At 46.4% G+C, this 16,337-nt stretch overlaps 1 protein-coding gene across 1 annotated transcript in view; it reads right to left on the minus strand.

Moving 5' to 3' along the window:
- The window catches only part of SH3RF3 (SH3 domain containing ring finger 3), a 307,356-nt gene that overhangs the window by 95,146 nt on the left and 195,873 nt on the right, over positions 1-16,337 (minus strand). The window lies entirely within an intron of this gene.

The raw sequence follows: 16,337 nt of genomic DNA on the forward strand, positions 1-16,337 counted from the left end.
TGTGTCTCAATGGCTGCAGAAGGAATAGATTAATTCTGGCATGCATGCAAAGAAAATAAAGAGGTTAATGAATTCCTCCAAATGTTCAACTCGCTGATCCTGGAACTGAATAATAGGCTAATAATTACAGCCAAAGTGACATGAAGGAAATTCATCTCTGTTTATACAAATCATGCTTGAAATTCAATTTCCCTGCCACCACATCCTCTTTGCTCCCACCTCCTCTACCACCAGGAGGAAAAGAAGCTGGCAGGGAGAGGCAGAAACTGGGAATTGGCAGTGTTTGAACTAAGAGGGAAACTGAGCATCAACCTCCCCAGTCTAGCAGCACCTGGCCCCACTGCCTCGCAGTAGTCCATTCTCCTCCAGGACCTGCCAGTGCATCTTTGGTATTGCTGAGCACCAGTGGTTTTAGGCTAAGAGGGAGCCTGCAGCTACCCAAACGCTGCTGGTGGACAGTGCCCACCACTACCAACAGGCTTCTTCTTTTACTTCTAGCAGTTGCAGTAGTTGCAGCATTCCAGAATTCTATTTTCCTGCTCCCAAGCCCCACCAGTGCATCTCAAGATGACTGCTGGGATCTCACAACATGCTCTGCAAAATACTGCTTTTTATTTAATTTTGGGTAATTTTAAAAACCCCCTGCCCTGGATTTTCCACCAGGTTTGTAGAAAAATCTCCCCCAACTGTACCTTATGAAGAAGATATTGGATTTATATCCTGCCCCATACTCTGAATCTCAGAGTGGTCACAATCTCCTTTACCTCCCCCCCCCCACAACAGACACCTGTGAGTTAGGTGGGGCTGAGAGAGCTCTTACAGCAGCTGCCCTTTCAAGAGCAACTCCTACGAGAACTATGGCTGACCCAAGGCCATTCCAGCAGCTGCAAGTGGAGGAGTGGGGAATCAAACCCAGTTCTCCCCGATAAGAATCCACGCACTTCACCACTATACCAAACTGGCTCTCAATGTTTTGATCCACAGTTTGAGGGCCAAGTTCAGCATTAGATACATAATACTAGGATCCATGGCTCGGGTAATCAAAAATATATAAAAAACTATTGGTTCCAAATGTTAACAATATACTTTATTGTTGACTTCTTTAGTTTTTACATGTCTTTCAGAAGATGGCACTGTGATGATGAACACTATGATGCAGGAAAGCACATTTCAATGAGCAGAAATGTGCGAAAGTCCTATGACTAAGCTGAACCTGCCCCATTTCCGCACTTACTGCAGCTGAGGAATTTGCATACACGGAAGGGGGTCAGTGAGATGACACTCACAATCACTCAGGATGCATGATTAGAAGGAGAAAAGCACAGCTGTTACCAGTGTTATAATGTGCCTCTGAGCATCATATTGAGGAATTCTATGTATTGTACTATATCCTGTTTTGACTGAGAGCAGATTTGGATGTCACATTATATGTGCAAACAGCAGATATGAGATATTGCTCCCAACACTGATAAAGAAGAAACTACTGATACAGTTTTCACAGCTATGTGTAATTAAAAAATAAAACTGAGCATCCTGGCAATCTAGATTTGCACTGTGAAATATTTCAGGTTAAAGCAAGGGTTTTACCAACCTCTAGGGTTTTTTATGAGCAGGAACGCACAGGAACACAGTTCCGGCTGGCTTGGCATCAGGGAGTGTGACCTAATAACCAAATGAGTCCCTGGTGGGCTTTTTTGGCCCTTTGTGAAACAATGGTGACATCAGGGGTGTGGCCTAATAGGCAAATGAATTACCACTGGGCTTTTTCTACCAGTAAATTATTCACTGAAACAAGCTGAACTCTACGGTTTCTCCTTTGCATAAATCTATTCAGCAGTGTTTTCTATTCTGAATGATTTACAGTGCAATTCTAAACAGGGTTAGAATGATTAATTCTGTTTAGGATTGCACTGCCATTCTTGTTTTGTCCACCATAGTAAAGGAGAGACCTTTGCAGGTCAATGCAGAACTGCCACAACCTTCTCCTTCCTTGGAGGATTTTAATGAAGGCTAGATGGCCATCTGACAGCAATGAAGATCCTGTGAATTTAGGGTGAAGTGTTTGTGAGTTTCCTGCATTGTGCAGGGGGTTGGACTAGATGACCCTAGAGGTCCCTTCCAACTCTATGATTCTGGAATCTTATACAACCTCTTCTCAAATTTCTGGGATTTCCATGAGCATTGCTTTAATATTTTAAAGTATGTCATTTATGCTTTTGAAAAAAGAAACCTGGGATACAAAGGAATCCTTTGAGTAATACCACATTCTGCATTGTTTCTTTTACTTGCTAATGAACTGTGGAATAGAACCATCACTGATTATGATAAGATCCATAGATTGATGTCTAGTCTGATCCAGCAGGGTGGCTCTTACACTCTCATGTTCTTATGCATTCCTTCAGGATAAGAAGTTTTTGGGCTGTGGTCATAGTAGAAAGGTGGTATCTTTTATACTAATTAAACTTCTAATGTTTTATAGAAATAATTTCCACAGAATTTTCCAACTCAGTACTCACCTTCTTGATCCTCCAATATGTCATTGTCTACTATTGTGCTACATTAAATTAACTGGAATACTATTCCAGGGGTTTAATTCAAATGGACCATTAACATTTTTTTTTAAAGTCAGGTAATCAGTGAGGTAGCCAGGTTTGCAGATGTCATAAACTTATTCAGGATGGTGAATATAGTCTAAGCAGACTATACAAACTGCCAAGAGGATCTTTAGACATGGTGAATGGGCAACAAAATGGCAAAGCAAACTCAATTAATCACAATGAAACATAATGAAATTCAATTCAGTGTGTTGCAGCACTGATTAAAAAAGCAAATGCCAGGATCAGAATTACCAGCAAAGGGATTAAATAAGTTGCAATGCTTTTAATGTCTTTACATAAATGTATGTCGTTGCCCTAATGTGAATCAACCACCCACCACTACAGCAGGAGTGGAAATGCACTCTGACATGCAAGAGGGCCATGGTTTTTGCTGATTCTTCTTTCTTATTGCAGCCCACAGTTCCATATTCCACTGTTTCTGAAGGGTCACTTAACCCATTTTATTGAGAGGTACAGAGAGCTACAGTAAGAAAGTAGAAGCAGCCAAAATCTGTGCTATTGACATCTTCTATTTTTACAATTCTCTGGATCTAAGCCACTGTGTATAATTCCCTGTACAATTTCCACCATCTCCAAAAGAAGATCACAAATCTTCTTTTGGAATAACCAAAATGATCAAGGCACAATAATGTTTACAGCATTTTTATTTTGAGAAAATTTAACTGAAGTTGTACATAATATGACAAGAGATTTATTGAATGAGGCATGGGACAAAAAAGCAGAGCACTATCCCAACCATTTAATAATCCTATAACATCAAGGCATCCTCTGAAAGTAACTGGTAATATATTCAGGACAGACAAAAAGAAGGTACTTCTTCATAAAAAGGTAAAGGTAGTCCCCTGTGCAAGCACCAGTTGTTTTTGACTCTGGGGTGATGTTGCTTTCACAATGTTTTCATGGCAGACTTTTTTACGGGGTGGTTTGCCATTGCCTTCCCCAGTCATCTACACTTTCCCCCCAAGCAAGCTCGGTACTCATTTTACCGATCTCGGAAAAATGGAAGGCTGAGTCAACCTGGAACTGGCTACCTGAACCAGCTTCCACTGGGATCGAACTCAGGTCGTGAGCAGAGGGCTCCGACTGCAGTACTGCAGTTTTACCACTCTGCGCCACAGGGCAGTACATTACAATACGTAATTACAGAACTCACTGCCACAAGATAAGAAAAGATGCTGGAGACCTGGAAAAAGCACAAAAATGGGCAACCCAGATGATTAAGGGTTTGCAGAACCATTCCTATGAGGAAAGGCTAAAGAGTCTGGCATTCTTCAATTTAGAATAAAAAGAGGATGGGGGAACACAAAAGACGTTTATACAATTAAGCATGGGGTGGAGAATATGGATAAAAAGATTCCCCCCACCTCATTTGCCCATAGGTACTCACAACATTTGCCCATGGGTACTCACAACTCAGGTACTCACAACAACTGGGCATCACCTGCTTTTATAGTATTGTCCTATACCTTCTAATCCACTTCCTTTATTGTTTATAGGAGACCTTGCTTTAAACAGCTTGTTGTTCACATTATTCTCTAATCCCAGTCCAATTGCATTGTTTATTGATTATCCCAGTCCAATTGCATTGTTTATTGATTATTTTACAATGTTTTGTTGCACTGATTTATAATCTGTAATCTGCCTTCTCAGAGAAGGGTGAAACAAAAATAAATACTGAAACTATGGTATTCATTTCCAGTGGATACACTGATGGCTACTGGAATAGTTAGCTTTAGAATAGGATTGAGCAAAAAACCCATCTCCTTTCATGCTCTCCACTCCATCAAAAGCCCTGCTCTCTCTTCCACCAGCTTCAGAAATGAGACAGAGATGGGGCTTTTTCAGTGGTGGCACCTTGCCTGTGGAATGTAGCCCCCCCCCCCCCGAGGCTCAGCTGGTGCCTACACTACTCCCTTTTAAAACATTTCTTTAAACCCCGTCTTTTAATTAAGGAACTGATCTTTTTTTGTTTGTCCTCCAGGGGAACTGGTTGCCCACCATGTGAAACAGTATGCTAGACTAGATAGATCAGTGGGGCGATCTAGCAGGGCTCTTCTTGTGGTGGCCATCTACTGGTTTGGAGGACATTAGAAAAAAGAATGAATTAAATCCAGTTTTATCAACAGTTATTAGTTGTGACAGGTAAATGGAGCCTCCATGTTCAGAGGAAATATACCACTGAATATCAGCTGCTGCTGAGGGGTAACAGTAGTGGAGGGCTGTTACTAGGCCCTGCTTGAGAGCATCTAGTTAGCAGCTGGCTCGCTGCTGTTAAAAACTGGTTGCTGAACACATGGCCTTTGATGTGTTCCACGTATCCAATAAAATGCCAGTTTCTGCAATACCAGTTATTGCAACGCAATAAATTGATTTCCATACAATGCAGCAAAACCTGAAAACTGCTATTTTAAAAACACTATCCTATTGTTTTGCAGGAACATTTTTAAGCCTTTAGCTTATTGTACACAAAGTGGATGAGAATTAGTCATTGTCTGCCAGCTTCAATGGCATTAAGGTGCGCAATTCCATTTTATAACTATTGTCAGAAACAACACTGAAGATCAATCATTTCAAGAAAGATTTAATTAAAAATAATAAAATGCCAACTCCTTTCTTGGAAAAAATTACACAAAGTCAAACGTCTCAGATGTAAACTTTACTAACACAAAAAAGGGCATGCAGCAAGAGTCATTCATGGCATTTTACAGAGGCAGCATCTTCAAAACGAATAACAGAAAGATTTCAACAATGGCAGAACAGCATCATAGCACATACTGTTCAGCTGTCACTATCATCATTAGTTGCCATCTGGTAATAACAGAGTACCATTTAAAATGGGAGGAAAGAAATAGAACAAATTGCTAAAGATCCAACCAGCATTCTGATTATGCCAATGGAAAATTTCTATTTTTGTAATACGGGTAATCATCTCGGCTCATTTTTGCCTGGTTCTTACTCTGGTTTGTTTTTACAACAGATCTCTTATGAGTTATGGGGCTCATGTTAAATTTCATTCTCACTTGATTGTTAAAGGCTGCTCTGGACTGAGAGTAAGAACCTAGAAACACAGTATAAAGGGGGGGAAATCAGTATTACAATAGCTTGCAGTAACACAGGCAAGCTGACTACTATACAGTTAGGACGTTCAGCCATTCCCTCTGTAGATTCACAATTTTAAAAAAACCTACCAACCCTAAAATGAAGTAGACTTTAAACTCAAATTGGAGGAAGCACTAGTAATCACTGAAGAACCCACGACATGCAATATGTGGTTCTTCCTGTATTTGCTGGCACTGGCCAAGGAGATGTTTGATAGGAGCAGCTGGTTGCAAGCGTTTCAGCTTGATGGATTTTTGTGCTTGTTTTAAGACTGCTTTGGATTGCACAACTGTGCTGAGTACTGCTTCCTATTTGTTCCTTCTCAGCTTGTAAATACTTAAATAAACAAAGACCCCCTAAAGACACCAGTGCTCTCTGCTCTGTTAGAGAATTTGTGGACAAGGGTGTAATCATTATATCCAACAGCAATGCAGATACTGAAAGCAGCCCAATTGGGACAGGCACAAAAAGAATCTTCTGCATACCAGTGGGACCTCCAAGGATGCAGAATGTATTGGTTTTCTTATTCTTTCTCCAAAATTAAGGGAAACCAGGGGAAAAAACTGGGTTAGACAGGTTGTCTGTCCTCTTTTCCTCAGCTTCAAAGTGAAATTTCTCAAAGGAACCAAATGTGAAATCCTAATAGTGCAATCCTAAACAGAGTCACACCCTTCTAAGGCTTCAGTGGGTTTAGAAGGGTGTAACTCTGCTTAGGACTGCACTGATAGTCATTGTGCTGTTTTCAGCAACAGCATTGTGTATTTTAATATACTAAATCTGTGCAATGCAACCCCATATGGGAACTGCCGTTTAGGGACGGGTTGAGGGCAGTAACAGACTGGGTGCATTCACACTACACTAAATAATGCATTTTGCAACTGGATTTTTGCTATTCTTACACATTAAAAATCCAGTTGTAAAACATAAGGGTAGTGTGAATGCATCCAGAGTTTGTTTCTCATCAGTCCTCCAACTCCAGCACCAGAGGACAGTCGCCCTACAGGAAAATCAATTAAGCAACATGGCTTTTTATGCCGACTTCCTCCCCCCTCCTCTGCTTCAGTCTTCTGAGAGAGGGCATGGAGAAGGAGCAATGATTTCCCTTCCCCCTCTGTTGGAAATTTAGAGGCATGGTTTGGGAACGGAGCAAAACAAACATCTCTTCCACTCAACCCCGTAGCTACCAAGGGTCCTACCTAGCAGTTTTTATAGGCCCCCTCTGCAGCCTCAGTTCCCCCAGCCCCCTCTGGACTGCTCATTTGTATCACCCGTTGGTGCTAAGCGGACTGAACGCTGGATTAAATCGGTCTGGGACAGGCTACAGGGAGGATGACAAATCAGGAAGAAGGAAGAGCAAAGCCTGAGTCCCTCACAGACTGCCTCTCACCTTCAAATGGGCAGTTTGCTGCCGACGGGGGAAGCCCCGCCCCCACAGCCACCCATCATGCAACTCTAGATCTCCAGGAGGTTTAGAAACCTGCAAACAGGTCGGTTTCAAAATGTGTGTGGGGGGGAAGCCCCGCCCCCACAGCCACCCATTATGCAACTCTAGATCTCCAGGAGGTTTAGAAACCTGCAAACAGGTCCGTTTCAAAATGTGTGTGCGCCTTTAAAGTCGAGCAGGAAGTACTTCAGGGGAAAGGTCAGCAATACAGTCCCTCCGCTTGTTTTGCTTTTGTTTCAGAGGAACTAAGTGAGTGTGTGTGAGTGGGTGAGTGAGAGAGAGAGAGAGAGGGAGAGAGAGAGAGAGCGAGCAGCGTAGCCCCTGTTCTTTTCAGATGTTGTTGTGGAGGAACCAACCGTGTGTGTGAGAGAGAGTGTGGGTTGCCAATCCCCAGGTTTGGAGGCCTCCGCCCCAACACCTTTGGGTCATCAGAAAGCGGCGGGCGGGGGGGGGGAGGGAAATGTCTACTGGGCAATTATTCCCTATGATGAATGATTCCCATAGGGAATGATGGGGAATTGATCCATGGTTATCGGAGGCTCTAGAGGGGCTGTTTTTTGAGGTAGAGGCACCAAATTTTCAGTATAGTATCTAGTGCCTCTCTCCAAAATACCCCACAAGTTTCAAAACTATTGGGCCAGGGGGTCCAATTCTATGAGCCCCAAAAGAAGGTGCCCCTATCCTTCATTATTTCCTATGGAAGAAAGCAATTTAAAAAGGTGTGCTTTCCCCTTTAAATGTGATGGCCAGAACTTCCTTGGAGTTCAATTATGCTTGTCACATCCTTGCTCCTGGCTCCACCCCAATGTCTTCTGGCTCCACCCCCAAAGTCTCCTGGTTCCACCCCCAAAGTCCCCCGATATTTCTTGAATTGGACTTGGCAACCCTAAGCCCACCCTCACCTATCTGAAAGAAACAAACTTAGTGCAGAGAGAAGCACGCAGCTACAGAATTTGGGATCAGGCAAAGGAAACCAAACAAATCCTATTTTCTCTGGAAAGCAAAGGACATTAAGAGGTTACTTGCTTGTTGTGCTTGAAACTTTATTTCCCTCCCGGCTCTGCTCTCCATTTCTCAATGATCATTCTTAAAGGAAACAAGAATCAGAAAGCTGGGCATTTTCCTGAGAAGGGGGGGGGGGAGTTTGAGCAGTAAGTGGGCTATGCTGGCTGGGAGGGGAAGATTCAGGGTAGAGTTCCCTTATAACAACCTCTCATGATGAGGAAGGCTGAGTGGGTGACCTCCCATTTTCCTTCTGGATCTATCCTCATTTGTTGGTGTAAAGTGCTGTCATTTGGGCAGTTTTAAAAGTAGATGGGCTCTACACAACATTGACGTAGAGGCCCGCCAGATACAAACATTCTACTAGCAGTGGCGAGAGCATTGCAGCCTGGTTGAGCTTCTCTTATTCGCCAGTCAGTAGAGTCTGTTCCACATTTTCAGTGTTCCTATTCTTCTGTGTGTAGCTGCGACGGAAAGCAATGGGTTAACCATAATCTGAAGACGCACAGGGTCTGAGGGTGGGGGCAAAGTGCTGGGAGCTCTCAAGGAGGGAAAGTGGTTGAAGGAGAGAAACTGCTGAGGCAGGAGTTCAGTCAGTTGATGTCTGACAGAGTGGAGGCCTGTCAGAGAAGTCTGTCAGTGGGGACCTGACAGAGACTGAGAGGATCAGTTAGTGCCGGCCAGAAGGGCTGAGAGGGCAGCTGATCCTGTGAAGAAGCTGGAGACGGAGACGGGGAAGTCTTCCAGAGACTGCCAGCTGGACAAAACCAGCCAAGAGGGCTGTGTGTGTGTGAGTCAGTTAAGACCGGAACGGTCACAAACACCTAGGAACCACTCTGAAGATCTAGTGAGGAGGTTGAGGGAGTGGATGTGGGTCTGAGACACCAAGAAGGGCTGAGAGGAGAGACTTCAGTCGAGGGGTGAGACTAGACACATCAATCCCAAGAGGCCAGACCTTGGCTAGAGGTGGAGAGTGAGTTGAAGGGAAACTGTGAACCGTGTAACTGTGAAAGACTCAAAGTAAAAGTGATTGTAAAGCCTGAAACAACAGAACAAACGTACTAGCCTATGTAAATATCTCCCATATCCCCAGTTTAAGACTTTTTGTTACAATAAATCTGTGGTTTAAGTTAAAGTTCTCGTGAGCCTATATTTTGTGGGAAGAGCAAACAAAGCTGCTGTGGTCCCATCAAAGAAACAAGTAAAAATACCCCGAAGAGACTAAAATATAGAGATCCAGTGAGGCCGTGAGGCGGTAAACCTCCTCTGGACTCCAGGTAAGAAAGTAAGAGCGGGGTGGGGGTGGGGTTGGTCTTGTGGAACTTGTTGTGTAGGGCACTATAGTTGCCTGGGCTTGTGGTGGGGCCTTCTGCAGTCTGGCCTGGTTCTTGTTTGCTTCTGGCATCATATTGGCACATTTTCTGATGTTATGCTTTTTTTCTTTCTTTTATTGTTGGGGCGGGTGACTGAGGTAGCCTGGTGGTCTGCTACTGGCTGCTGCCTACCCCAGACTAGACCTTTCCCAGTCCTACTCCTGGCTTAGTTCCTGTTTCAGGCCTGGCCTGGTTCCTGTTTCAGCTCTCGGCCATCTGCAGCACGACTTGGAAGCAGAAAGAACATTAAGGCTCTGTGTTTCTGGGAGGGATGGGATGATTTTTTTTTTTTTTACTGATTCCCACCTCCCCTCTTTGTGTTTCACTGTGGCCTGGTCTGGGCCTTGTGGGACCTATGTGGCATGGTTCCTGCTTCAGCTCTGGGCCATCTGCAGCAGGATTTGGAAGCAGAAAGGACTGCACTCAAGATGGCGGCGGCAAGGAGGAGCGGGACGCTGAAGCTCCTCGCATAACAACAAGCTAGATGCGTATTTCACCCAAATAACCTTCTCAAAACATTGTGCCAGCTACGGAACGGCTGGGGAAGGCATAGGCGAAATTAGAACTGCCTCCTTTGGAAACAAAGAGAAAATACAGCTAAAGTGCTTACCAGCCGGGACGACACCGAGGACGGCGAGGGCCGTGGCAGGGAGGCGCTGGGCGCGGACGAAGGGCCGCGGCGGGAGAGTGCTGGGTGCGGCGGAGCCGAGTCGGAGTGTGGAGCGCGGAGAGTGGAATGCCGAGTCCTGAAAACAGGCGGCGGAGTGTGGTGCTGGAGGGGTGAGCCATCGACTGGGGAGCCGGGAGCTGGAGGGCGCCGGCGAGAGGTTGGAGGCTGCGGCGCCTGTCCGGCGGCGGCGGAGTGTGGTGCTGGAGGGGTGAGCCATCGACTGGGGAGCCGGGAGCTGGAGGGCGCCGGCGAGAGGTTGGAGGCTGCGGCGCCTGTCCGGCGTCGGCGTCTGTGAGCCCAAGACGGGGCGAGGTGCCAGCGCGGCTTGGTCACCGGCAGGACGACGGCCCTGCCTCCCCCCCTCTCCACCCCCCCCCGGAGGCCTGTGGACTGGAGTGCTGGGAAGCGGAGGGAGAAGGAGAGGACGCCGTCGAGAGGCTAGAGGTAGCGGCGACAGCGAGAAGAACTGCGGGACTGGGCGAGGTACCGAGGCAGCGGGTCTGCCGGCGGGACGACAGCCCTGGTTTTCTTCCCCCCCCCTTCCCTCCCTCCCTCCTTCCTTCCATCGTCAGGACTGAAGGTCTCCGGGCCTATTGGGTGGCGTGCTGACCCTCATGTGAGATCAGCGCCCAAGACTCAGACCAAGTCATCTGCACTTTATAAGACACTACCGCACTTTCAATTAAGACCATTGTACTCCAAAGGCCCTGCACTTTACAAGACACTACTGCACTTTAAATTAAGATCATTGCACTCCTTCGTCACCAGCACCTTAAAAACATCTGGATTAAAACAGCAGCACTTTAGCCAAAAGACTATTAAGATCATTTGCACTTTATTGCCCCCGGCACTTCAGCTGGTACAAACTGTCCCTTCCTACCTACTGGATCCTATCTCCCAAATTATTAAGATTGATGTAATTTATTGGTTATTTAAATTGTTAAGACTGGATTGATTATTGGTTATTTAAAATTGGTTATTGACTAGCTAATTTAATGGAATTATTTATGGCAAATTAATTGGAGAGAAGGAGAAAATAACTGTAGAGTTTAATTAAGAAGCCAATTGGAATTATAAAGTATTATTGTTAGCTGGTGAATTGGATTGGTTGGGTGGGGGTAGATTAAATAACTATTAGATTAAGTAACTATTAGATATTAGTGGGTATTTATTGATAGGCCAATCGGAGGTGGGACGGCTGAGAAGAGACAAATCTGAACATCTGTCAGTGGAGGGTTGGTGGCACCAGTGAGAGATGCTTGGCCTGGGGATTCCGGTACTCCTGGGGAGGGGAAGGTATGACGGTGGGAACAGGCAGAAATGGAGGGGAAGGAGATCGAGACAAGATAGTGCTCGACCACCTTCCAGCCTGTGTCCCATCCCGATGGTGACAGGTAGCGGGGCAAGGCGAAATTACTCGCCTCCGTCACTGGTGTTATGTAATGCCAGGTCCATTAATAATAAGACCTCCATCCTCCGGGAATTCCTGCTTGAGCAGGATATGGACCTGGCATGCGTGACCGAGACCTGGGTTCGCGATGGAGAGACCGTAGCTCTCTCCCAGATGGCGCCCCCGGGATACTCGGTCTTTCACCAGTCGCGGACTAGCGGGCGGGGGGGAGGGGTGGCCCTGTTCATTCGAGAGGCTTACTCCTTCCGGGCCCTCCCGGCTCCGGAGATCAAGGGCATTGAGTGTGCCGGCCTGGCGTGGGATGTTGGGGAGGGGTTGGCGATCTGGCTGGTGTACCGACCGCCTAACGCCTTACTATCACTGATGGAGGCCGCAGCAGGATGGGCATTGGAGCACCCGAGGCTTCTGATCCTGGGTGACTTCAATGTTCATGCCGATGACGTGACCTCCAATCAGGCGATGGACCTAGTGTCTTCCATGGCGACACTAGGACTCTCCCAAATAGTTACGACACCCACTCACCAGGCCGGTCACATGTTAGACTTGATCTTCGCGTCAGGAGTCTTAGTGAACGATCTTGCTTCTATAGCAGTGCCATGGTCGGATCACTATGCCCTCAAGGCTCGTGTGGACGTCCCACCCCAACCCCGTTTGGGCGGCGAGCTTATTTTAGCTCGCCCGCGGAGCCTGATGGACCCGGAACGGTTCCTGACGGCCCTGCGGGATCCCTGGCCCCCTGGCGATTCCCTCGATGACCTGGTGGAGTCTTGGAATAATAGGCTCACCGGGGCCATCGATGAGATCGCGCCTAGGCGTCCTCTGCGCCCTCGTTCAAGGCCGACACCCTGGTATAACCAGGGGTTGCGGCAGTTGAAACGAGGACTCAGACGACTAGAGAGGCAATGGCGGCGTACCCGAGATGAAGCGACTTGAACATCTTATAGAGAGGTTATGAAGTCCTATGAGGTGGCAGTCAAGGCCGCAAAGAAAACTTACTTTGCGGCAGAGATTGCGTCCGCAATTTCGCGCCCGGCACAACTGTTCAATACAATTCGGACTCTTACAACGCTGCCACAGGGCAGACCAAATTTTAATGAATTGGAAATTGGCTGTGAGGCTTTTGCGAATTTTTTTGCGGATAAAATCGCATCGCTCCGTTCCGACTTCCCTGCCACATTAGATACAGTTAGCGAACCTGAGGCTCCGTGCCTGTCTTCGGATTGTGTCCTGGACGGCTTCGGCGCGCTCAGCCTGGAAGAAGTTGACAGGATCCTCCTATCTGCACGCCCAACAACTTGTAAATTGGACCCATGCCCCTCCTGGCTTATTAAGACCTGCCAGAGGGAGCTAAGATATCCTATACGGGATATCATAAATAGATCCCTATTGGAGGGACATTTTCCATCGGCGCTCAAAGAGGCGGTGGTCCGTCCCCTCCTGAAGAAAACAACGTTAGATCCGACCGAATTGGCACACTACCGGCCGGTATCGAAGTTGCCCTTTTTGGGCAAACTTATACAGAGGGCAGCGGCGTTGCAGCTACAGAGCTTCCTGGAGGATGCTTCTGTCCTCGACCCCTACCAGTCTGGTTTTCGCCCGGGCCATGGGACGGAGGCGGTGCTGGTCGCCCTGGTGGATGACCTTCGGCGACATCTGGATCAAGGCGGCTCGGCGATGCTGATGTTGTTGGACCTATCGGCAGCGTTCGATATGGTCGACCATCGGCTCCTGGCGTGCCGCCTTGCCGACGCAGGGATTCAGGGGTTGGCCTTGCAATGGCTTTCCTCTTTCCTTGACGGTCGGGGACAAAGGGTGGCGATTGGGGAGGAACTGTCCCGGAGACACACGCTTGAGTGTGGGGTGCCTCAAGGGGCGGTGCTTTCCCCGATGTTATTTAACATCTATATGCGCCCCCTTGCCCAGATGGCCCGAGGGTATGGGCTGGGTTGCCATCAATATGCTGATGACACCCAGCTCTATCTGCTTATGGACGGCCGGCCCGCCTGCGCCCCAGAAAATCTGGACCGGGCGTTACAGGCAGTGGCTAGGTGGCTTAGGCTGAGTGGGCTGAAGCTGAACCCGGCGAAGACAGAGGTCCTTTGCTTAGGTCGCTGCGGCCCGGGAAGGGAACTCCCCCTGCCAGTTTTTGATGGCGCTCCATTAACAGCGTCGGGCAGGGTTAAGAGCCTGGGGGTGCTGTTGGAGCCTTCATTGACGATGGAGGCTCAGATAGCAGCCACTGCCAAGTCCGCTTTTTTTCATCTTAGGCGGGCGAGGCAGTTGGCTCCCTTCCTGGAACGTGACGACCTGGCAACAGTGATTCATGCTACGGTCACCTCGAGGCTGGACTACTGTAATGTCCTCTACATGGGGCTACCCCTGTGCCGAACCCGGAAGCTGCAGTTGGTGCAGAACGCTGCTGCCCGGCTGTTATTAGGGCTCCCAAGATGGGAGCACATTCGACCGGGGCTCCAGGGTCTGCACTGGCTGCCAGTAATATTCCGAGTCCGGTACAAGGTGTTGGTTATGACCTTTAAAGCCCTATATGGCCTAGGACCTGCCTACCTTAGGGACCGTCTCTTCCCACACGTTCCCCAGAGAGTACTACGTTCAGGTTCACAAAACCTGTTGGTAGTCCCCGGGCCAAAGGAGGCCCGCCTAAAATCCACCAGGGATCGGGCCTACTCAATAACGGCACCTTATTGGTGGAACCAGCTGCCGGAAGAGGTGCGGGCCCTGCGGGATCTAAGGCAATTCCGCAGGGCCTGTAAGACAGTCCTCTTCCGGCAGGCCTATGATATTAACTGACAATGTAAAATATCCTGGATGAAAAAATGTATCTATAGGCCGCCGGTTTTTATTCTATCTTGTTTTTACTAAATTATGGTTTAATGGTATTTTAATTGTTTAAACTGAAATTGTTTTAATTATTGTGTTGTAAGCCGCCCTGAGACACCTAGGTGAGAAGGGCGGGGTATAAATCTTAATATAAATAAATAAATAAATAAAAATAAATTAAGGCCCTGTGTTTCTGGGAGGGATGGAATGATTTTTTTTTTTTTACTGAACCCCCCCCCCCTTTCTGCTTATATGTCCTGGCGGATATCACAAAAATTATGCAAGGACCTTTTTTAGCTCATCATCAGCTATCGTTAGTGTTTGTGTATTTTATGTGCGGCCCAAGACAATTCTTCTTCTTCTAATGTGGCCCAGGGAAGCCAAAAGGTTGGACACCCCTGATGTAGAGCATGGAAACCTTACATTCTGAATAAAACTTTGTTGATCTTAAAAGTGCTACTAGATTTCTACTTTGCTCTGAAAGGAGGCAGATATCATTTTGCATAGCACTTGCATCTGGCAAGATTTCTGGATGGACTGTTTCCCTAACAACTAGCATACTGACAAATCAATCATTCCAGAGCAGAGTCCAAGTCCTCTTGCTATCCTGACCTTTTTAGTTGGTACAATTTGCCTTCTATTTAATTTCCTTTCAAGGGAGACAGATTTTGTACATGGTTAGAAGTATCTTGGATTTAGCAGATAGAGCTCAGGCGCATTTCTCTCTGACAGCAGGGAATTGTTGTCAAAATTCTGTGCCAGCAAACTATCTTTATGCTCTAAAATTCCGCAAATACTGCAGAGCTTTCACCTTGGCCCACTTTAATCACCTGCCCTCAGGACTCCTTGAATAGAGGTATCTACACAGTCCCTACTCCCAACATCTGTGTTCCTGCCAACTGAATGCTATCAAAACAGTGGGACATAAACTGTGGAACATGTGTTATTATACTACCAATTTTACAGGGACATTCATTCCACATATCTCACCTCTGTACTAGCCAAGTTCCCAGAAAGATCTGACAAATTCCATACATATCTCCTCCATGGAAACTGAACTAATGAGACAATCTCTAATGTGGCCAAATTCTGTATTGAAGGTTTAACCATAAGAAAATAGATATTCCAAACCTTTTAATAACTTTTTTCTGTATAATTAATTACATCTATAAGGCTATGCATTTTAACCCTCGTATATTAGTTTTATATTTGTACTAAACTGTGCTGATAAGCTGCTGTTGGCTGATCTTTTGATTGTAATAAATACTAATAAAAAAAAGTTGTAGGGTATTCATTAATGGATCTCTTCTAAATGTCTTGTATATGCAGATCAGATGGTCATTTAAAGAAAAGGCAAGGCAGCCTCATCCAAATCTTATTAATGCTGTCTTTGACACTTGTAACCCCCTACTGACTTCACTAGAATGTCATTAATGGGAATGAGATTGAAATCCAGCCCAGGTCTCCAGAAGGCAAACAGACTTTCCCTTTCTTCCTCAGTCACACTGAAATGAAAATTTTCTATCTAAAAAATTGTCTCTGACTGACAAATCATATCTATGGCAGTAGATAGCTCATGCCATTCATGAGGCGCTGAGCTGAGTGACTTCAGCAGTGTGTGGGATCTGAAACCCAGCTGAACAGGAAGCTTCATCAGAAAGGTGACAGCTGCAATTAGCATAGAAAAACCTGATGAAATAAAGACAGAGTGAAGCCCCTAGATGAGAAATAGATTATCCGCTGTCAGAGAAAACAACAGACAAGAGACAAAGACCCAGTTACTAGGTGACAGGGTGTGCAGAAGGAAGGAAGCCAAAGAATAAAAAATGCTGTGGAGAGGCAATCACCAGTCCCTGAGGCAAAACAAAGCAGCCACTGGGAA

Source organism: Heteronotia binoei, chromosome 3 (genome assembly GCF_032191835.1).
Source record: "Heteronotia binoei isolate CCM8104 ecotype False Entrance Well chromosome 3, APGP_CSIRO_Hbin_v1, whole genome shotgun sequence".
Lineage (NCBI taxonomy): Eukaryota > Metazoa > Chordata > Lepidosauria > Squamata > Gekkonidae > Heteronotia > Heteronotia binoei.